The 24,304-nt window shown below is 40.6% G+C and overlaps 1 protein-coding gene across 1 annotated transcript in view; it reads left to right on the top strand.

The window, feature by feature from the left end:
- NEXMIF (neurite extension and migration factor) overlaps window positions 1-24,304 on the top strand; it is a 480,173-nt gene that overhangs the window by 267,374 nt on the left and 188,495 nt on the right. Inside the window, exon 3 of the mRNA XM_082262772.1 lies at window positions 14,475-14,534. The gene's annotated coding sequence lies outside the window, so the exon portion shown is untranslated. The remainder of the gene's footprint in view (window positions 1-14,474; window positions 14,535-24,304) is intronic.

Raw genomic sequence — 24,304 nt, 5'->3', positions numbered from 1 at the left:
AGACCTCTAAACTATCTTGATCCATTATGTGCCTGCTTACAGGTATTTACCCTACTCTGACAGCGTGCAGGTAAAACAAAAACAATACGTGTTTATTGTGCTGCCTAACACTGCTCTTTTCAGAAAGCAATTGCAGCGGTGGCACGAAGGTATTGGTTTTCCAGCAGACATTTTTTTTTTTTTTTCATGGAGCAGTGTTAAGAGGTGTGAATAGTTGGAAATGTTCTTTTGCATGGTAATATTTTTGACCATTTTTATATTAATGGCATAAGTTGCTTTTATAATACCTGAAAACCTTATACCTACAAGAAATGGCTACCCTGTCTTCCATAAATGTTTAGATCAAGGGTATTGAAAGGATTTTAAAAGACCTGAGGCACTTCTTGTGCTAATGCTGAAAGGTGCCTAAAGGAGCATGATAAATAAAACCTTAGCCCCTCTGTACCCATAAAATATGTTTTAATTGCTGTGCCACATGTGCACTCTAAGGATAAATAGATGCTTTCTTTGACCTTACTTTAAAAAGAACTTCATTTAAATAGTTAGGGGCTGCTTACAAACCAGCAGTGTTTGAGACAATCATGTTTGGTCAAAAGTATGTAATGTAAAATGTAGCTTTTACAGTGCAGGAATCTGTAACAGATTGCAGGGATCATAGGCGTGTAATGCAAAGAGTGAAAGGGTCAGGAGTACATGGCTCACGAAGTGTTGTGATCAGGACTACATAACACACAGAGTGCTGGGTTAAGGAGCACATAAGGCACAGAATGTAGCAGTCAAGAGTGCATAACTCAGTGCAGGTTTTAGGAGTGCTGAATATAACACAGAATACAGATGTCAGAAGTTTGCAATACACAGTGTGTAACAGGGTGGGTCACACAGAGTGCAGGGATCAAGAGTATGTAATGCACAGGGTGCAGCAGTCAGGAGTGTTGTAGAGCACAAAGTGGAGAGGTCAGGTGTACATAATTCAGAGTGCAGGGGTCAGGAGTATGTAACTCACAGAGTGAAGGGGTCAGGGGTATGTAACTCACAGAGTGCAAAGGTTTGTAACTCACAGACTCGAGGGGTCAGGGGTATGTAACTCACAGAGTGGAGGGTCAGGGGTATGTAACTCAGAGTGGAGGGGTCAATGGGATGTAACTCACATAGTGCAGGGGTCAGGGTTATGTAACTCACAGAGTGCAGGGATCAGGGGTATGTAACTCAGAAAGTGCAGGGGTCAGGGGTATGTAACTCATAGAGTGCAGGAGTCAGGGGTATGTAACTCAGAAAGTGCAGGGGTCAGGGGTATGTAACTCATAGAGTGCAGGGATCAGGGGTATGTAACTCAGAAAGTGCAGGGGTCAGGGGTATGTAACTCACAGAGTGCAGAGGTCAGTGGTATGTAACTCACAAAGTGCAGGGCTCAGTGGGATGTAACTCACAGAGTGGAGGGGTCAGGAAGTTGTATCACATAAAGTACAAAGGTCAGGAGTATGTAACACACACAATCAGGGGAGTCCTGATTCTAAAAATCCCTCTATAAAAAATATTCTTCCTCAATTTCCCCTCTCAGCAAAATCCCCTAAAAATTCCAGCACTAATCTGCATGCTTACCCCTCAAACACAAATTCATCCTGCAAACCAGAAGTCTCCTCAAACAAAAATTGAAAAATCCCTTCCACCCTTTACAAATCTTCTTCCTCTACTGAAACCCCCCTCCCAGGACAAATCTTTGTCCCCTCCCAACACAAATGTTCATATTCCCCCAAATCTCACTACCCAGCACAAACATTTGTCTCCTCCAAGTCGTTATTACCCCTAAGCACATTCTCATCTCCCTGAATTTACCAGCTTTTACAGTGCAGGAATCTGTAACAGATTGCAGGGATCATAGGTGTGTAATGCAAAGAGTGAAAGGGTCAGGAGTACATGGCTCACAAAGTGTTGTGATCAGGACTACATAACACACAGAGTGCTGGGTTAAGGAGTACATAAGGCACAGGATGTAGCAGTCAAGAGTGCATAACTCACAGTGCAGGTTTTAGGAGTGCTGAATATAACACAAACATTTGTCCCCTCCAAGTTGTTATTACCCCTAAGCACATTCTCATCTCCCTGAATTTACCAGAAAGTCAAATACAGTGCATCAAGCAAGGAGATTCCTCCAGGCTTCCCCCCAACTTGTGATATGTGAACTTCCCTTGTCTTTGAATTGGACTGCCAGGACAAGCAGCACCATGGGGAGAGAGGTCAGCTGCAGCAGTGGCGGGGGCTCATTGTGTTGAGACCCTTATACCCAGTGTTATGCTGTAGGTAAAGACAGAAATCCCTTGAAGGAAGATTGTTTACATGTATACTGATCATATAACATAAAAACTATGCGATTTTAGAAAAAAATACATCCATTTCTCTGAAAAAAAAATGCTGGTTGTTATATGCTTTCCATGCCCCTTTAGATGTACAAATGCAGGAGAACTGAAAAAATGAGGCTCTTTGTGGCCACTGTTCTTCTTCAGCATGTTAGAACTGTCAGTGGTGGGGGAGGGCTCACACACAGCATGGCTCCCACTGATTCCTAATGATCATGAAGCAGAACCGGCACAAGCAACAAATTATTCTGGATGGTTGGTGCAGAATAACAGCTAATATGCACATTACTAGCACTCTCGCTTTAGAAACAACAACATTGCTAATCTCTTTAGAGATTTCTTACAATTCTACAATTAGAAAGTACAGAAAATTCTTTTAATTCAGTTGAATTTGGAAGCCTTCTTCAGCGGTCTTACCTTATTGCATAACATGGAAGCAATATAAAATGGATATCCTTTTATTTCTACTTGTGAATTAGGATTAGTATGAACACTGGAGTCTTAGGCCTCATGACCATGGGTAGAAAAAAACGCCACTTATAGAAGCAATTTTCATTTTTTTTATGCCTCTGAATGCAGCTCTATTTGAGCCAATGTGTTTATGTATATTGTGGCATTAGATTTGAATATTTAGGCAGCAATCAGGGGGGAAAAAAAATCTCCAAACCTGCATTTGGAGAGGAGCTTGCTGTCATAGTTTTTGCTCAAATGCAAAAGATGTGTGTATGCGTGTAAATTCATTCAATAGCTAGAATAAATGAATAGTATAGCTAATAGAATGAGTTTACATATGTTTCTAAATACCATATGCCCATAAATGCACATAAACACATGTAATTACACGCCAAAATAAGCATTTTTTATGTTGGATTTTTCTGCCAACTCTTGGCAGAGAGATCCAGCATAGATGGTAGTATTTTTAATACGCCTTTGTGCTTGCTACCTTATAATGCTACGTCTTAAACAGCGGAATTCTACAAGAAAGGTTCAGATTTCACTCTCATTCTGCTCATACCCATAAAATGTGTGTATGTTGTCTGTAATAGTGCTTCCTTCCTTCCCTTCATACCCCAGAGCCGAGCAGATAGTTTCCACCCTGGACCTGTCAGCCCATGCACCTAATGCGGCCTCTGCCTCTGATTCTTTCACACTTGTCTACTTCAATCTCTCACTGCAGACAAATGAAAACCAGAAGGGTAGGGGACGCAAGCAGAGAGCTGCAATGCTCAGAAACAAGCTGTGGCAGGCAAACCATCATGCCGTGCAGCCATAACCATAGCTCGATCACTTTTAACCCCTATTATCCTGCCCTGACTCTGCATCAGAGCTATGCATTGCTTATACAGTCTTGCATTTACATTACACTCTTAGAATATTGTTATGTACTGTATATAAAAACATCTTTCTTTAGCTTCAGCTCCGGAAAGGTTTACCCCCCTTAATGACCAGGCCATTTTTTATGATATGGCACTGCGTTATTTGGGTGCGACACCGTACCCAAATAAAATGTATGTCCTTTTTCCCCTAGATAGAGCTTTCTTTTGGTGGTATTTGATCACCGCTGCAGTTTTTATTGTTTACGCTATTAACGTAAAAAGACAGACTATTTTGAATATCGTATATTGATTGGTTTGCGCAAAAGTTATAGCATCTACAAACGATAGGATATATTTATGGAATTTTTGTTTATTTTTATTTTTTTACTAATAATCAGCGATCAGCGACTTGCAGCGGGACTGTGATACTGTGGCGGACGATTCGGACACTAACTGACACGTTTTGGGGAACAGTGACACTAACAGAGTGATCTGTGCTAAAAATATTCACTGTCATTGTACTAATGACACAGGCAGGAAAGGGGTTAACATCAGGGGCAATCAAAGGGTTAAATGTGTTCATAGGGAGTGCTTGCTAATTGTGTGTGGGGGGGTGCTTGTACTGTGGAAGGCAGAGATCCATATTTCTGCCTAGCATAAACACAAGATCACTGCCTATCTTGTCACAGAATGGCAATCTACCTTGTTTACGTTCTGACTGTGCATCGAACGATTGGTGGGTCCAATCACAGCGGGAGCGAGTCACTGGCGGCGCGCGTGCACATACCTGTACATACCTGTACGTGATTCTGCACAGAAGAGCCACCGCCCCGCAGTAAATGTACGTGGGCCGGTTGGCAAAAGGTTAAAAAAACAAGACAAAAAACTTGTAAGCCTTTTTACAAAAGTCTTTGAAAATAGGTAAAGAAATGTGTTAAAATGTATGCTACCTCTGAAGGATTCAATATCTGAGTTGTGTTACTCATTTAAGTCTTACTAAATATAGTCTGTTACTTTTTCAGAATTTATTTGTCAGTGCTAAATACCCAGTAATCCTGACAGTTGCCCTTGATACCTTTTCCAAACTGACCACGCCAAGCATAGAAGCAGATCGGTGCTGTTGTGGTCAGTTTGTGTCTCTGGGACCACTGCTGGAGTTACAGGATTTACAGAAGTACTTTCCCATCTGTGTGTTATGTCATCGTGGGGTTGATTTACTAAAAGCAAATAGGCTGTTCACTTTGCATGGAACATTGCACTCTGCAAGGGAAATTCACCAGAGCCTAATGGATGTGGTGCAATTTCACTTTGCTAAGAACTGCACATCATTCACTAAGCTCTGGGTAAATTCTCTTGCAAAGTGAACAATCTATTTGCCTTTAGTAAATCAACCCCCCTATTGCTGCGATGACACCCCCCTGCCATGCTGAATTGGTACTTGATAGATGGCTGTGTGGTCATGTAACTGCCTATCCTTATAAAAAGGCACAAGTGATTATTTTTAACTAAGAAAAATGTGAATATGGCAGGCAAATATGAATCCCTGTTTAACAAGGTGCTTTAGCTGTACACATATACTTTAGCCATTGTGTACAGTGCTTTTTTTCTATCAAGCAAGTTGCATGAAAAATCGTGGCAGTTTGCTCCTGCTTACAGCTACAGGCTTTCATACAGTTGCAGTTTGGTTTAAACCAGGGGTCTCCACACTTTCTAAACCAAGGGCCAGTTTACTGTCCTTCAAACTTTAGTGGGGCTGGACTGTGCTTAATGGGAGTAAACAATGCCCCATCTTTGGTATAAAAGGGAGCAGTAGTGCCACATCGTTGGTGTCAGTGGTAGGAATAGTACCCCTTCGATGGTGCCAATGAAAGAAATAGTGCCTCATTGTTGGCGTCAGTGGAAGAAATGATGCACCATTGATGGCGTCAGTGGAAGAAATGATGCACCATTGATGGCGTCAGTGGAAGGAGTAGTGCCTCATTGTTGGTGTTAGTGGCAGGAATTATGCCCCATTGTTAGTGTCAGTGGCAGAAAAGTGCCTCAAGGGCAAGATAAAGGCAATCAAGGGCCGCATCTAGCCCCTGGGCAGCAATTTGTGACCACTTGTTTAACCATATTTTATTAGCAATGAACTGAATGATTTTGCCAGTTTCTTGGAGTTGCTATTAATGTCCATACAAATGAATTAGGAAGTTCCAGATATGGTGTATGCAAGCAGCTTGTGTGTAAAAAAAATGGGGGGAGGGGGGTGTGGCCGAGAAGGGCATGTGAAAAGACTGTTCTCACGGAGCTCCCATCCAGGCACCTTGACATCGATCCTTTCCCCGGCTTCCTGTGAACCCCCCGACACCGGTGGACGTCCGAACGGCTTCACACACTTGCTACCATGACTAGAGGGGGAAAGAACAGGGAGGATGCCGTGGCCCAGGAAATCCAAAATGCCGTTGGAGTAACCACGCCGCACAGGAGCCTGAGAGGTGCAGAAAAAACTAAGGACACGGGCACCAAAAGTAAACTCTCTCGCCCTCCAGGTAAGGAGAGTGATGGCGATATTATCCTGTATGCCAAGAAACTGCAACACCTGCCGACAGTGGATGAGGAGGAGAGGGAGAGTGACATGTGTGTATCTGCATGTGAGGGGATTGAGACTGTCCAGGGAGAGGGGATAGCTGATTTGGCCCTGATGGACTTTGATCAGTCCGAGCCTCGTGGAGATGTGCAGGGGGGTGACAATCAACCCACGCTGAGACAAATATTACAGGCTGCACACACATGCACAGCGTCGGTTAACTCTGTGAATGATCGCTTGGGAGGTTTAACAGAGGAGATGGCTCTCCTACGGCAGGACTTGCAAAAGATCCGAGAGCAGACCATGGCTGTGGAAAGTTGCGTTATTGACTTGGAGGACAAACTCCCACCCCTGCTGACTGATTCCCGCAATACTGCACGGCTTGTACGCTAGGTTATAGATAAAATGGATGACATCGAAAATAGGCTTAGACGCAACAATGTGTGCATTGTGGGCCTGCCTGAAAAAGTGGAGGACAGAGACCCCGACTGAATTTGTTGAATCCTGGCTGGCTATTCAGACACGCTACTACCCAAACTATTGGAGGTTTTTAATAAAGCTTGGGATAGACAATGACTGCCTGATTCTATGTCAAGAGCCAGTATTGTACTGCTACTTAAGCCAGATAAGCCGGCAACTGAACCTAATTCATACCGGCATATCTCTCTTCTCCAAGTGAATATCAATTTTCTGGTGAAAATAATTGCTAGAAGATTGAATAAGGTTGCAAGTGCTATCATACATGATGATCAGGCGGGCTTTATGCCCAATAAATCTACTGCTGTCAACCTGCGGAGGCTACATGTTAATATGCAGACTCCAGCGGACATTGAGGGTCAGGGAATTCTTCTGTCTCTGGATGCCAACAAGGCATTTGACAGTGTTGAGTGGGTATATTGGTGGGCGGTCTTACAGAGGTTTGGGTTTGGCCCCACATTTATATCTTGGATACGTCTGTTATATAGTGACCCCCAGGCATCTATCCGGGAGGGAGGGAGGCAGTCCAATAGTTTCCATCTGGAAAGGGGTACTAGACAGGGGTGCCCCATCTGCCCACTCTTATTCGCTTTGGTGATTGAACCGTTGGTTGTTTGTATACATAATAATTAACAAATAGTGGGGTTCAACTATGGCGCTATACAGGAGAAAATTCGACTGTATGCGGATGATATGCTCTTGCTACTTGGAGATTCCGACTCCTCCCTGAAAGAAACCATGGCCATTATCATGGACTTTGGGCGGTATTCAGGGTTAACAATTAATTGGACCAAATCTGCCCTATTGCCGTTAGACCGAGTGGTGAACCTGCTAGTGAGCGGCTTCTGCCCTGTACTGGTTGTGACCTTGTTTAAGTACTTGCAGGTGGTGATCTCGCCAGTTTCGCTGGAATTCTGCAGACTTAACGTTCTTCCATTATTGGTGAAATTTAGGGTTAAGGTCTGGAAGAGGCTGTGACTCTCTGTTGCAAATTTAGTTAAAATTATTCTGATGCCACAGCTGCTCTATCACTTACATAACTACCCATTAAAAATATTCCGGGTGATTAACTCCATCTTCAGGGATTTAATATGGGAGGGAGGGGTGGCAAGGGTAAAATTGGAACAACTTCAAATATCCAAGGATGGGGGGGCTCGCCCTCCCTAACCCTTGGCTGTAATGCATAGCTTCTCAACTACAACACCTGGTGGGTTGGTTGGCTGATGTACCGTTGAACTCAGCACTACGTGTTATGCTTCAGTATAGTGGGTCATCAACTTTAGGGGAGGGTCTGGAGGCGCAGTTGTTTGCCAAGCCGAATAAACTGTTACCTACGTAACGACTTATTCAGAAAATATGGGATAAAAACAAGCAGTTACAAAGGGTGACTGGCTTTACTAAATACAGTCGGATATGGAATAATCTAACTTATTCTGAGCTCCTCAAATTACAATGTGCAGCCAGGTGGCGAGCCCTGGGGGTGACACATATCCATCACATCTTTGGCAAACTTTTATCTTTTACCCAAATGCAGACCAGATTTAATATCCCTCTGAATATGAAATTCTACTATTTGCAATCGTAACACCCTGTGAAGGCCCAAACAGCTCTGGAGAGCATAGAGCTTTCCCCTCTGCCAATATTCACACTAATGCAATAGACGGTTACAACATAGGGGTTTATATCTAGTTGTTATGCCACCCTTTTGGGGGTGTACTTAGAGAGATTTCCCAATACTTCGTGTGATGAATGGGAAATGGACGTGGGTGAAGTTACAGGGGAACAGTGGGAGGAAGCATTAGAAACGGTTAGGATATGCTCCTTGAATATTTCTCAAAGAGTATCCTTCTCAGAGTTCATTACACTCTACTTAAACATTACTCCATGGGTTTACGTCCCAATGCATTATGTTGTATATGTAGGGGGGGAGACTGGCGACCTGATTCACCTGATGTGGAGATGCCCTAAATTGCACTGATATTGGTCCAAAGTAGTGACCAGGGTTAATACAGCCTTAAATATCTCGGTCTCATTGGACCCCAAACAGTGTATATTGGGTATACTTGATATGGTCACTCAGGACAGATGTCTGAGGGAGGCGGTGGCAAGAGCCTTATTTCAGGCACGTAGACTCCTATTAGTTCACTGGATCTCACCTGAACCATCCACACACAAAATGTGGCTTAAAAAAATGGGTAATACAATGCGACTTGAAATGCTTATCTATCAGCATAGGGGTTCCCCTCTTAAATTTGAAAAACTATGGGGTAACTGGCTTGCTACCCTGGGTTTGGCCCCTATAAATCTGGTGCTGGAAAGGCTACTACGGTAGAACTGCACTTGTTTGTACTTGTGGAAAATGGGAGCACAAAAAGTATTATATGTTTGCATGATGGTTAATTTTGCAACCCTCCGATGTGTTTGTATTGTTTTGTATGCACCTGACATCTTGTACTGATTGTAGGCATCTCAATAAACTTGTTTCTTGATTTTAAAAAAATAAAATAATGAACCAGCTATTGAAAATGCTCAATATTTTTTGCAGAATAAAAGTTAAATCCTGTTATTTTGTTTAGTTTGCCCTTTTTAATGGCATTTTGTGAAAATATAACACACAGTAAGCCACCACTTAATACAGATAGTGCAATGATCTTTTCTAAAAATGGTCTAATCCAATTACTAATAAAGTGGTGAACATGCCACTATTCTCACTCTAGTCATCTGTCATGTGTTAAAAAAGCTAAATATGGTTGCAAAAGACTGGAGTTATAACGTGGAATTTCAATCTCACCTCCCTTATATTCACACATTCTAAACAGTAGAGTGCCAAATTAATAAAAGAAAGCAGGAAAAGCAAAATATAATACATATTGCAATACCCATTTTTGATTCAACCTCCCTGCCGAGCCTATGCGGGGCCTAAGTTTAGCTGAGGCAGATGGGTTGTTGAACAAGTTAAAAGTGCTCAGCTTCAGGAAAAATACTGATTTAAAACATTTAAATGAATTGCTGTAGCTTTTCAGTGCAGCAGCTGAATGCTACAGTGAATTATACTCCAGCAGTTACTTCAAAATGTAAAATGAAACATATCAGCTAATTCTTCCACTGCTGATTCACACCACCCCAAAGTTAACATTGTTAGGAATATATAAAAGGCTGCTTTTTAAATGTCCTGTTGAGCCATGTAACCTTCAAAACCCCTTTTCAACATGCTTATGTAAGTGTGGAATTATACCACTGGCATAAAACCTATTCAAAAGCATCCAGTGACATCATATTTTGTGATATTTATACAACTCAGCAATTTTTTTTATGGTATACCTGTTGTAAGAAAAAAAAAAACACGAAAAAATTATCCCCCATACATTGCCTTTACTCTAGTGGCCTACCTTTCCAATGCCATGCCAAAAATATCACTGACAACACTAGTAATTGGCACACTCTATTGCACATTCTCTGGTGCCCCCCCCCCCACCCTTTCTTGACAAAACACTGCATTATAAAAAGAAAAAAAAACACATTGAGAGAAATCTCATTAAAAATAATCACCATAGACCTGGGTTATGGCCACTTCCCAGTACTGACCTTACTGGACATCTCAAAGGGATTTTCCAAAAGCTTAGAGTCTCCGTTCTTGTGAAAAGATTATACAGCACTGTCTGGGAGCATGTTCTCATGGGATTTGATTCTCAACTTCCCAAGGATCCTGCAAAAAGATCCATTGACATCATGTCATTCAAGCGAGTCCTCTGCAAGTCTAAGAGTAAGGTAAGGATTTTTTACGATTTTCTCTCCAAGTTGTTTTAACTTCTGTAATGCAGCGTTGTGACAGCAGGGGATGGGGATGGGGCAGCCACATAAGCAATCTTTGCATTTTATTGTAAGGCCCACCTTAATTTTGCATAAAAACTCATAACGTCAGATACAATTCAAAACTCCCGCTGACTCTCTTTTATTAGGTTTTTCTTTAATGTATGTATTAGTGTCTCAAGGTAATCAATTAGGATAGCTTTTAACCTATACTATCAGATATGATAGGCAACTTCTTACTTTCTCCTATGCGAATAGACTTGCCAAATCAGTCAGTTTATGAATCAATCAATCAAAAGGTAAGGTATGACTAATTTATACTGTGGGTCAGCTTATATTGCATCTTGGTCAAAAGAATCCAAAGAAAGACAATATATATCTTTTTGTCCATATTACCTAATCTTGTTTTCCCTTTTCCTTCTTCTGTATTGCTTTGGAAGGATGGGAATATCAGACTACTATGGGCCCCTTTTTGATTTCATCAATGAGTGGCAGGCTAACTACAAGCATTTGCCATAAGACCCTGAGATACCGTTGGTCACATTTACAAACTTAGCATGTTTTTCCTATATATATATTTTTGTATAAAACCTTTGTTCTACATCTTCATCTTTATCACGGATTCCATGATATATCCTCAGGAGAGCTGTTTGTCACATTTGACTTTTGCATATGTTCCTACCTGCTATCCATATGTTTAAAATGCCAGAAGTATTAATTGTCATGCAGGAGAAATTGACTGCAAAATCTATGTTCTAGAGCCCACTTGAGGAGAGAGTCAAGTCAGTGACCTACTCATCAAGCCGTACCTTTTTGTATACAGCATCCACTGACTGGCACAATGCACCAATCTACATTCCCAACACAATGACAGATGCAGTAGGGGAGGCTGTTTCTCACAGAGGGTGGAAAAGCGTGAGAAAGCTTAGGGGGAGGTCATCAAAACAGCGTGAAGCCAATTGTATATTTTTAACCCCTGCACTGCTCACATTAACTCATGCTGAGTGAAACCTTTCCAGTTCTTCTAGGTAAAAACCAATGACAGATAGCAGTGATTTTCTAACATAAATGCTACAGTCTCTTCTCACAAAACTGCTTGTCAAACCTGAAGGTCAATGGCCTAATTTTTTCTCTTGCAAGAAGACAGAAGGCTGTCAAGTCAGCCTAGACTTTCTGAAATGCCTACCTAATTACAGCGGATAGCACGTATCAGCAGTTATTTATGAGGCATAGTGCATAAAAATGGTCATTGATTGTGCATGGAAAATAGGAATATACCAGCTACACCTATGTGGTTTAGCTGGCTGCAGGTATCAATAGATGTTGAAATATGGTCTTAATATAATTGCTAATGTGATTATCAGACAAATTCAGATTTGTTATAGTGAAATGGATGTTAAAGAGGTTCTAAAGGTTAAAGTGATTGTAAAGTCTTGTGTTTAAAAAAAAAAAAATAACAAACATGTTATACTTACCTCCTCTGTGCAGTAGTTTTGCACAGAGCAGTCCGGATCCTCCTCTTCTCGGTTCCCTCTTCAGTGCACCTGGCCTCTCCCTCCTGTTGAGTGCCCCCACGGCAAGCAGCTTGCTATGGGGGCACCTGACCTGAGCTGCAGCACTGTGTGTCCATTCAGATATGGAGCTGCCCCCCCTCTCCTGATTAGCTAACTGACTTTGATTGACAGCAGTGGGGGCCAAAGGTGCCGCTGCTGTGTCTCAGCCAATCAGGAGGGAGAGTCCCAGATGGTCAAAGGACTCATGGACATTGCTTGATAGAGATGGGGCTCAGGTAAGTATTAGGGGGTGCTGGGGCATCTGCTACACAAAGAAGGCTTTTTATCTTAATGCATACAATACATTAAGATAAAAAAAAAAACCTTGTGCCTTTACAACTCCTTTAATTGGTTTTACCCTAATGCATTCCCTGCTTTAGGGTAAAAAACGCCCTACTAACTTTTCCCACCCATCCCTTAACACTTACTAGAGCCTCTCAGGATCCAGGACTGTCCCCGGCTGCAGCTGTGCTCTCCTCTCTGCCTTGTCTCACAGACTCTGAGAGCAGTTGGAGCTGCTGTTAGTCAAATCCTGTGATGAGACAGCGGGAAAGGGGGGGAAGGGGGAGCGGTGCTGTGTGTGCCTATGGATGCACACAGCCTGGCTTGGAAGTGTGCCTGCAGTGCCACCTGGGGTTGCTCTGCGAAATACCATTTTTTATTTTAAAAAAAAAAATGTTATTATCATTTTAGGTTATTATTGTACACCTAATGTTTGTTCTGATATCAGATTGGCGTCTTTGTCTCTAGCAATCCTGAAGTTGAGACAGTGAGATGTCCTTCCAATCACTCGCAATTGAGGCTCAGCTGCATTCAGGCCAGCAACAGAGCAACATCCTGCTGCAATTGGCTAAAGAGGGAGTGATTCCTTAGGGACAGACTGGCAGCCTTTTTAGCAATGCCACCACTGACTTGTAGCATTTGTATCATGTTTAAAGCAAATAAAAGGTTGGATTCCTGGTCAGTTTCTTCAGCTTGAGTTTTCTTTTCCCAGGTTCCAATTATTAGGAATCCTAACCACAATCTTGTAGAATGACTATGCAGGGGTATACCTTTTGTGGCTAACCGAATACTTTTTGTGGTGAAAAGTTTTAAGGATACCAAGTTATGCTGGTCAGGCACTGCTTCATGTTTTCATCATAATAAATCTATACCTGATGTGGATGCCGTGTATTCTTGAAAGCTTACACCGTAAATTATATTCAGTTAGTCAGTAAAAATGATCAGCCACATTTTCACTTGCCTGTTACAATGTGCAGCATACATAGTACAACACATAGTGTAACAAATGGCAATAGGCAATTTAAAATGAGCTCATGAGTCTTCGATGTTCATTCTCTACCAGAATCAAAAAGGGGTCTGGGTTGGGTTGACCACTTTTATTATCATATTGGCTTTCATACAAACTTTTTGACATACATGTTGTTACCATCATATTCAGTCTTAATCATAGTGAACAAATTTAGTATGAGAGCCATTATGTTCACTTAATTGGCTGAATTATAGTCTTATAATGCACATTATGTTTCAGATATTGTTCAGATGTTCTCCTGCAGAAGACAAGTGTTCAAAACACGTTGAGTTTTTTCATGTGGACCCGGTCAACTTTTAATAGGAATTATGTACAATTGATATATAAGCCTTGTAATTGGCAGATTGTAGGGATGCAAGATGTATGAAATGGTCACATATCATTTTTATCTGAATTTAATAAAGTAATTTTTTAATTATGTTGATGATTACCACAATTTTTGTACATGTGCCCTTTATTGTCTACACATTTGTTTGTTAAGTTTATGGAATTTAGGATGTGGGCACAGTAACATAGAAATTCCTATTACTGTGAGGAGTCTATACATGGAAGAAGGGCATGGCAGTGCTGGAATTCTTCATGATGAAGGCTCCCATTAAACTCTAAAAAATGCATTTTGGTGCCTGTATCAGAAACGTCCTGATCTGTTTGCATGACTTTATTTTTTTGTCCTTCCTTTTCTCTAACAGTTAGAAAGACAGATGGGTAAGACTTCCTAAGCACAAAGCTCTCCTAAAATGTGTTATCATCATAAATAACAGGAATTTTCTAATTCATGGGGTGCAATGGGTCATAATATTTAAATCAGCAAGAGCTGCATGTTAGGAGGCTGAAATAGAAAAAAAATAATTTGCTAATAATAATTTGACATTGTTTGAGACCAAGAAAAGGATGGGAAGATAAAAGATAAATACAGTGCAACAGACTCGTCTGATCTGCAATTATCATGTCAGGTCTTCCCGCAGTTATAAGAAAGTACAACAGCATAGCCATGGATTCTGTCCCCCCCCCCCCACCTTGTGTGCTCTACTTTAATCTTTAGCACAGGTAAAGTCTAAAACATTGTTTATTTTATTTATTTAGGTTCTCCAACTCATCTTAAGGCACAAAGAAGTATTAACGAATGGATCCCCTTGGCAAGAGGTAACAATCATGAAAATATGTAGATATCTTTATTCAAATTGTGGCTGATTAATAGCAGGTAATGGAAAATATATTTTTTGCTAATCCTCTTTGGAGGTCGTACCCTGGAGACAAATTTTTACTAGCCATTATAAAAACAACAATAAAATGCCACCAAACTGCCAAAAGAAGAACAATACTCAGGTTTTATACAAAATGTAAAAACATTTCATTTTATTGCAATTTAAATTTTGATGTAACTAAATTAGCTACAGGTGTAACTATTAGATTGGCCTCAATTGTTAAAGAAGATAGGCAAACATTGTTACAGTATCCTTTGCCTACTGCTTGCTCTCAAGGGAAAGAGACTACCATATTTTTTGTATATTTCATTGTAAATGAGGTATTGGAAAGGATGCATCAACACTTGTAGAATATGCTTAAACAAAGTGTTGCTGTTGCCTTCAATATCCAGTTATGTTCTATGTTTGATTTCTTTAAGACAGTGTGGGAAAGTTTAGGCCTCTTTATATTAAGATTTATTTCTCCAGGCCCACCAGACAGAAGGTCTTGTACAACTGTGATATTTCCATAAAAAACTGTAAAATGTTCAATTCACAGTGCACAACTTTCTTACAATCTAAAGATGAAATCTTGTTTGAAAAAATCATCCTTGGATGATATAGAGCAGGGGTGTCAAACTCAATTTAATCGCGGGCTGCATCAGCATTATTGAATATTTTTATTTATTCATTTATACACTTATTTATCCTCACTGGTTAATCAGATTTAGTTGCAGCTTTATTTTTCAGCTTTATCAGCGCTCCCTTTACCTTTATTTATGCATCAGCATTATTATTGCCCTCAAAAGGGCCAGTTGTATCTGTAAGACTGAAGTCCAGAGCATCCCCTACTCTTACATAAGACGTCAAGAGCCTCTCCACCATCAGAAATTGAGTCCCCCCCCTCCCTTACATCACAGTGCACCCCCTTATCTTGTGCTGCTGCTGCTGGGAAAAAGCTGAAGGCATTGCTGAAAAGCATAAAGTACAGGGTTTGGAGGAAGACCAGAAGAGGGCTGAAGCTCTCCTGCAGCTGCAGGAGAGGTGCAAGGGCCACATGAAATGGCCTGGAGGGCCGGATTCGGCCCGCAGGCCTTGTGTTTGACACCTGTGATCTAGAGTGATATTTGGCCTGAGTCTGTTTAAATCATAAGATACTATGCAATTAATGTACTTGTTTTCCTCATCTTTGTACAAGTTGGATCAATTTTATTACTTTCAATATTGTTTTCAACAGTTAGCCTAGGTTCACACATGCGTGGGGTGGGAAACGCAGCAACCTCTGCACCGCATTGCAATCACACTGTGTTTCGGATCCACTGTGGATGGCAATACAAAGTTAGCAACACCCCAAAAGGTTCACAAATGTAGTGCAGTTTTCCCACACCCAATCGCATAGTACAAAATGACCATGTGATGCGGTTGCAGTATGGCCCTAAATAAGGTGCCTGCACTTCTTTGGTGCGATGCAGTGTGATTTGAGCCCATTCAAAATGAATGGGCACTAATTGCACCGCACTGAATCGCATGTGAATTGCACAGGAATGTGGTGCAGTTCCTGGGGTATTCACATGTGGATTATAGTGTCAACTGGGGCTTGCATACTGTACATTTAATTTATTGTAGGATGTATGTAGTTTGTACCAATATATAGTATATTGCTTAGCCACTTCTGGACCAGACGGTTTTCCCCCTTAATGACCAGACCATTTTTTGCGATACGGCACTGCGTTATTTTAACTGACAATTGCGCAGTCTTGCGGCACTGTACCGAAATAAAATTGCTGTCCTTTTTTTCCCCACAAGTAGAGCTTTTGTTTGGTGGTATTTGATCCCCTCTGCGATTTTTTATTTATTTATTTTTTTTGCACTTTAAACAAAAAAAGAGCGACAATTCTGAAAAAAAAAAGAAACAATATTTTTTACTTTTTACTATGTAACATTCCCAATTAATTTTTTTTTTTTTTAAATCTAATTTTTTCATAATTTTAGGCTAAGTTGCATTCTGCCACATATTTTTGGTAAAAAAAAAAATCCCAATAAGCATATAATCATTGGTTTGCACAAAAGTTATCGTGTCTACAAACTAGGGGAAAGATTTATGTCATTTTTATTTATTTATTTTACTAGTAATGGCGGCGATCAGCGATTTTTAGCGGGACTGCGACATTGCGCCAGATCGGACACCTAACTGACATTTTTGACACTTTTGAGGGGACCAGTGACATTACTACAGTAATCAGTGCTAAAAATATACACTGTTACTGTACTAATGACACTGGCAGGGAAGGGGTTAACACCAGGGGCAATCAAAGGGTTACATATGTCCCTAGGGGGTGCTTTCTAACTGTGGGGGGATGTATTTACTGAATGAACACAGGGACCTGTATTCCTAAATAAGAGGAACTCTCTGTGTTCATTAGTGACAGAACAGGGATCTGCCGTTCGATCTCCATAGGTAGTGATCGCGAGTGCCCAGCAGCAATTGCGTCTGCCGGACCCACTGATTGATTCCCCCTGTGGTGAATGGGCGCATGTGCGCGCCCCCATTCATGGTCCCACAAAGCGACGTACAGTTACATAGTTTCACGGGACAGAGCCGACCTGCCACAATATATGTGCTGCTGGTGGTCGGCAAGTGGTTAAGATTTATGTCACTATGCAGATAATGTATCTTAGGACCGGATCTCTGGGCCTACTGATTGGGATGCCCTGAAGCCACAATGCCCCAAGTCTAAGCCTGTGTAACTAGGCCATAGATCTGTGCTTGATCATTCTTCATAAAAAGCTGGTCATAAATGTTACAGTCTGACATACGCGTTTCGTTAGATCTATAAACAAATATGGAGTTCAGTTACCTGCCTGACTGAATAAAAATTGAATGAATTAATCAGGTAGTCTCTCAAATTTTGGTAAATTGCACAATAAGATAATAACATGTATGTCAGCTTCACCGCACAAAGGTTTTTATGATATAATACCTTGGATAAAACAGTTTCATAGATACCGGACGTAAATTATATCCTGCTTTATAGCCTTTGCAGCAATTGATAAATCATTTCCAATACTAATCAAAGAAAAAAGAGATTTTGGATGAAAGCCTGTTATTATAAGATAACCAGTATTTTAGATTAGCATATATTGCCTGTACTTGGCATCTGCAGTAACAGACACCTGCCATCACCTGATAAAGGAAAGGTTTTCCCGGATGCTTTTAGTATCAAGACGTTGAATTTGGATTGTTTATGAATTCCCAGCATGCCATCCTTCTCCAAAAGAGACCCCAGCATCTGTCCATACATTTGAAAACATCTTGTGTAAAGTAATGGCTGGTGTGCCATCTGTACATAGTTTTCTTTTTTTCTTGCCAAGCAGTTTGAGAATACATCCAACTTTAGAAGCCATTAACTGTACAAAAGCAAATTATTAACAGTGTGTTTGTCCTATATGTAATTATAGCAATTTTTCATTTCAATTTTGTTTATTATGTTAATTTGAGATTTTATTTCTTTTTAATCTCCTACCAAATTTTGGTACCTTCTTTAATCCAAGGTTTTACTTTATATAAAATAAACCTGTCAGTTCTCTTTCTGTCTGTTCTCATGATTTATCAGCATTAGGTCTCTTGCACACAATACTCCTGTTTGAGCATCTACTTTTTAATCAGTTTTTTTATGTATTTGCACGTATTTTCGTGCATGTGCGTTCCTGTAATTTCGCGGGCATGCGTGCATTTTTTGCAAAAATGCGCAAAAAAGTATTCTCATGTTCTTTTTTTGTGCATTATGTAAATGGCCCTTTGCATATATCTGTGCGCATTTGCACATATTTGCGCACACTTGCGCGCATGAGGCGTAAATTACTACCCAAAAATGCAGATTTTTCTATTTTTTTTTTAATGAAGAATGCATGCCACTCATTTACGTGCCTGTGTGCATAGGCACATTACAATGAATGGGCTGTATTTTAGCTAGTGATTGACCGGTATCGTTTTTTCATTGCCGATACCGATATTTTGGTCATCGCGTATCGGAATCAGCTGATATGGGCCGATATTTTTGTACATTTAAAATAGTAAAGGGGAAGAAAGCTGCGCACAAAAAAGATGAAACTAAAGGCTGCTAGTACAAAGTATATCAAACCCAAGAAATATGTAAAGATGGTACAGCGCCACTAAATAGATAGCTAAATAATATGAAGGTGAACCAAAGTCCATAAGTCCATAGGAGGGAGATTTCAGATGTTGGGAATATGACTGTGAATCCCACATCAATCTTGCAAGTAGAGTTTCAGGCAGAGATCACATAAACAATAAGGATGTAACCTTACCGGACAGTTGGACCCCCTGTTACGGAAGGTCAAACAGGCATGCGATATCCACCGTCAGGGACAAAACTGCAACGGAACTCCTCTCCTATCGACCACAGACACTCCGGATAAACATAGACTATGGATCCGGCGAACCTCACTGGACCCCAGGTGCACACAGGGGATGACCTCCAATAAGACAAATGGGGGCGCACATAGTGAAGTACATTCAAGTCTTTTATTGAAATAAAAGGTAAAAAACTCACAATTTAGCTGCTTGACACAGGCATAATAAAATCATTGGCCGCGGCTCGAATAGCGTGACTGCATGGGGGCTTAGCGTGACTGACGCGTTTCGTCCTGCAAAAGGCGTTTTCAAAGGCACTTTTGGGGAACATCCCCTCCCACTCCGTGTAATGACAGCCGAGCAGCTTCTCAGCCGCATCGGTTGTCATTACAAGACAGCTGTCCGTTGTCTGTGGACGCCGGTACCAGGGTTATGCCTCTAGCTGCAGGCATCACTCCGGTACATGCACTTTTCTGAAATTTCAGCAATATCGGTCACCTTGGTGGCCAATTCCGATATATCAGGGAAAGTGCACATCAGCCTTTGATATATCGGCTTTGCCGATAATCGGTCAATCCCTAATTTTAACTCTGTAAAAAAAAAAAAGATGTACGGAGCTTTTTTAAACTGCAGTGTACAAGAGGCCTTACTGTACATAAAGGAAGTCTTTTATAGGGCAAAATATGCATCTTTGATATGGCTGTAATAGAAGCAGCCATTCCTGTACAAAAGTGTATCATACTAGTTCCAGGGTGACTTGAGAAAGTTGATTTACTGAAGGAGAAGAGAAACGAAATGTTCACAAACCTTAGTGCATAGGGTAAAAATGTGTTTATTTCAATCCTCCAATAATGTGCAAACCTTAGTGCATAGGGTAAAAATGTGTATACTTCGAACATCCAATAATGTGCATACCTTAGTGCATAGGGTAAAAATGTGTTTACTTCAATCATCCAATAATGTGCAAACCTTAGTGCATAGGGTAAAAATGTGTTTATCTCAATCCTCCAATAATGTGCAAACCTTAGTGCATAGGGTAAAAATGTGTTTACTTCAATCATCCAATAATGTGCAAACCTTAGTGCATAGGGTAAAAATGTGTTTACTTCAATCATCCAATAATGTGCAAACCTTAGTGCATAGGGTAAAAATGTGTTTACTTCAATCATCCAATAATGTGCAAGCAATACTGTTAATTTAAAAGATAAACACTCATCACTGGATATTCCAAGTAAACACTTTATTCACTAAGTTGAGTAAACATTCACTAGGTTAAAAGAACATTTTCTATGAACCCCGGTGAACAGATTTAGCTTTACTGCCGGACTAATATGCAGCACAAGTCAAAGAATAGCTGCTTCCATCAAAGCCTAACTGCAGAGGTGTTTTGTTTTTGTCAAACTCTCTTTTATTTTATTAACCACTTTCTGTCCGCCCCCGCCACAGGGCAGCTCTCCTGTGCAGAATCACGTATATATAAGTGATTCTCTTCTTCTGTTTGCAGGGGGTGCGCGTGTGCCGCCAGTGGCCCACTTCTGCTGTGAATATTCACAGCAGAAGCCGATCTACGGGTGCTGAGCACTCGATGTTCCCCAGCACCCGCCGATCATCGGTAATACACACAAAATGGGGATCTGCCTATCTAAACAAGGCTGATCGCTGTTTTGACAGGGGGGAAGGAATAGATTCTGTGTTCCTGCAAAGCAGGGACTAGAATCCATTTCTTCCCTTAAGGAAAGCACCACGCTGTTAACAGGTGTTTAAAACAGTGGTTAGGCACACAGTTAACCCTTTGACCACCCTATATGTTTAACCCCTTCCCAGCCAGTGTCATTAGTACAGTGACAGTGCATATGTTTAGCACTGATCACTGTATTAGGGTCACTTGTTCCAGCAAAGTGTCAAAAGTGTCAGTCAGTGTCCAATTGTCCACCACAATATTGCAGGCCTGCTATAAGTCGCTGATCGCTGCCATTACTAGTATAATAAAAATAAATAAATAAAAATTCCATAAATATATCCCATAGTTTGTAGATGCTTTAATGTTTAAGTAAACCAATCAATAAAAACTTATTGGATTTTTTTCCCCAAAAACATTTAGCAGAATACATATTGGTCTAAATTTATGAAAGCATTTACATTTTGAAATTATTTTATTAGATATGTTTTATAGCAGAAAGTAAAAAATATTGTTTTTTTTTTCTTCAAATTTGTTGTTTTTTTGTTTATAGTGCAAAAAAAATAAAAAAAACTGCAGTGGTGATCAAATACCCCCAAAGAAAGCTCCATTTGTGGGGAAAATTACATAAGTATTAATTGGTACTGTGTCACACGACTGCGTAATTGTCAGTTAAAGTAATGCAGTGCCTTATCGCAAAAAATGGCCTGATTATGAAGGTGGAGAAAATCTTCCGGAGGTCAGGTGGGTAATTTGGCATAAAATATGTATATAAACCCCAGCCATTCTTGGATAGGACAGAAAAGAGTTAAAGCCATTGTTGGGTTTTTATTGCTGTTTTTGTTCCCACTGAGGAGAGGAAGTAATAAAAAATCTCTCTAACAGAGAAAGAGACAAAATCCAAAGCTTAGTACCCATTGTCTATTGCAGTTACTTTCTAGAATTTGTGTGGTTTATTTCTAACCTTACATAAGAATTCCTTGTTCAAACTTTACCCTCTTAATGTGGTTTACCATACCTTCCCACTGTATGTAAACTGACAATACTCTTCTTGATCTAGCAAAGTGTGGTATGCAGTGATGATGGGGATTATTTACTAAAACTGGAACGTGCAAACCAATCAGCTTCCAGGTTTTATTGCCAAAGCGTAATTGAACAAACTGAAGTTTGATTGGCTACCATGCACAGCTGCACCAGATTTTGAGTGCGCCAGTTTTAGTAAATCTCCCCCACTGTGCTTCCAACTTCAGCAAACAGCTATTTGAGTGCACATGGCAGGGAGAACGGCCCCCCAAAATACTTTATAATTATACAAAAATTGCACACTAGTCACTTCAGCACATAGGTTTGAATGCAGGCCAAGTAATTTTTTTTTTAAATAAAATTATTATATATACATAAGACAGACGAACAGATGGTAAATGAGGAGTTAAACTAGATATTCTCAACACATGCTGCAGCAGATTTTTCAGGGCATGACATCATGAGCTCCAGACTTTAAACTTTCCGAGGATGGGTGAATCTGCCACTGAGATCTTAATGTGCAGACGTTTTCCTCTGAATTTTCAGGACCCATCATCCGAGCGGCCAATTAGTGTCAGTTTTATTGGTAGTTTTGTAATGCGGACGCTTGCCCACCAGGGAGGATACAGAAAGCACATTATTTTACTTAGCCTGGTTGGTGCCTGTCACAAAGTAATGACTTTCAGTCTCCACCAAACAGAGGCAAATGCACAGATAAATCCCAAGGCCAATTTCAGTGCAGCATCCTGACCCCAGTGCACCTGCCTCCTTAATCCCAGAGACCCAGAGAGTCTGGATCCCTGCCTGCAGGCCATGTCGGTATTACCTGCTTACTCACTCCCAGGGCCGTCTTCAGTGTACTTCTGTAGTGTGGAAAACCACTGTAGTTTAATTCATATGAGTGTCAATCTTTTGTTCAGGGAAAATTGAGTCTTCAAAAAAATACTGAATACAAGTTTTGTTGCTTATGAAATACCTTTCATCATTGAACGATGTGCATGTTAACATACAGTTATGGAATACAAGTGATATGCTTATAGTGATAAAAATATTCAATATCACCATGCATAAGTCAGTGTTTTTTTTTTTAATGAGTTTTCGACAGATCAATATATTTTTTAAACCATTTATTTTTAATTTTACATTTTAAGGCACAATATTTGCACCACATTTTAGTGGCCATTCATAAAATAATGACAAAGAGTTTGCAAACATTTTCTTATTGCATTTAAATTTTTGGTAAAGATTTGCCAGTAAAGCATTACAGAGGTAACAAACAGTATAGGGCCATTGTTCTTTGAGTACCATGAAGAGTTAAGTTTATGTATTTAGGTGTTTTAAGGGTAACCAGCCAAGCCACTCAATCAAATGCCTTTTCAGTGTTGGTGGAAAGGAGCATCTTGTGGGGTTGGAATGGAATGATGGATCCAGTGATGGTGTGCATTGTATTACCTGTAGCTTCTCTGGAAAAGATGAAGCCAGTTTAGTCTATATGGATTAGTGAGGGCAGATATTGCCTCAGTCTACTAACATTGGACATCCTATGTGTGGATGTTGCTGCATAATATAAAACTATTAGAATAGTTTTTACATTTTAGAATGGGATGCCTCAAGACTGTCTTTCATTTTTAAAGGGTGCCAAGACTGTCAGGCCCTGGGTCTTTATCTTTTTTTGTATGAATATGTTATATGGCCGATGTAATGAGAGGATCGCTGTTCCCTGAGGGATCAGGCTAAGAGGCTACTACACATACCCAAGTTCTCTTGCATTTAGAGGCTACACATTTGAGTTTATAAAGCATGTGCAATTGCAGTTCCTCTCTTGTGATAACAGTTTGTAATAGATCTATTGTTTTCAAGGTTTTATGCTGCAAATCAAGATGGTCTATATGTTTGAGTAGCTAGTTTGTGGTTGACTACCATTCTTTTCTCAGCCGAGTTCCTAATTTATTGAGACTGTATCTTTGGACTTCCCATATTGCAGTGGAGTGACAACTTTGTTGGTGCTGTTGAAAAGGTAGGTTAGAAGGGCAGCATATTGTGTCACTGGTGGTTAGTTTTTTGAGAAGGAAATTCTTCAATCGCCAAGTCAAGGGTTTGTTAGTGGGCTGAGCATACTGGAGTTTTAGAGTAATATTTTAATGAAGAGGTATCTTCTCTACTTCTCCCTTTATTCTGCTAGCAATTGAAATTTGACAAGGTGGGAGATTAGTATGGTTACCCCTTGAATTTATTAGAGAGGGAGTTACTACAGTAGTGTAGCAAGGTATCCAGGCCTGTGGCCTGATGTGGGTTTGCCATTAGAAGTGGTACTCCCTCCAGCCCATGTAAGCTGTGGCCCTGGGTGTGATAACTGAAGCAGTGACAACTCCGGCATCTTTGTTTGTGGTTTTTATTTAATTTAAAAGGGATGGGAGAAGGGAATGAGTGGGATACGGTACTCCTTGAGGCTTGAACTAATTACATGTGGGACTTTATTATTGAAAAATGCCCGTTGGCGCTTCCTTGACGCCAGCCGGTGCCAGCCAATGTTCACTGACTCTGAGAACACTCTTTATAACCGAAGAAGTGTTGAATCCCCGACTTAAAGTACTGTAGATCCAAGACTGAGAGCTGTAGAACTCCTGACACTGATGCGCTGTGGAAGTCACTA

Source organism: Pelophylax lessonae (genome assembly GCF_965119305.1).
Source record: "Pelophylax lessonae genome assembly, chromosome: 7".
NCBI lineage: Eukaryota > Metazoa > Chordata > Amphibia > Anura > Ranidae > Pelophylax > Pelophylax lessonae.
The sequence above is the reverse complement of the archived record's forward strand: the minus strand, read 5'-3'. Positions and strand labels throughout refer to the sequence as shown.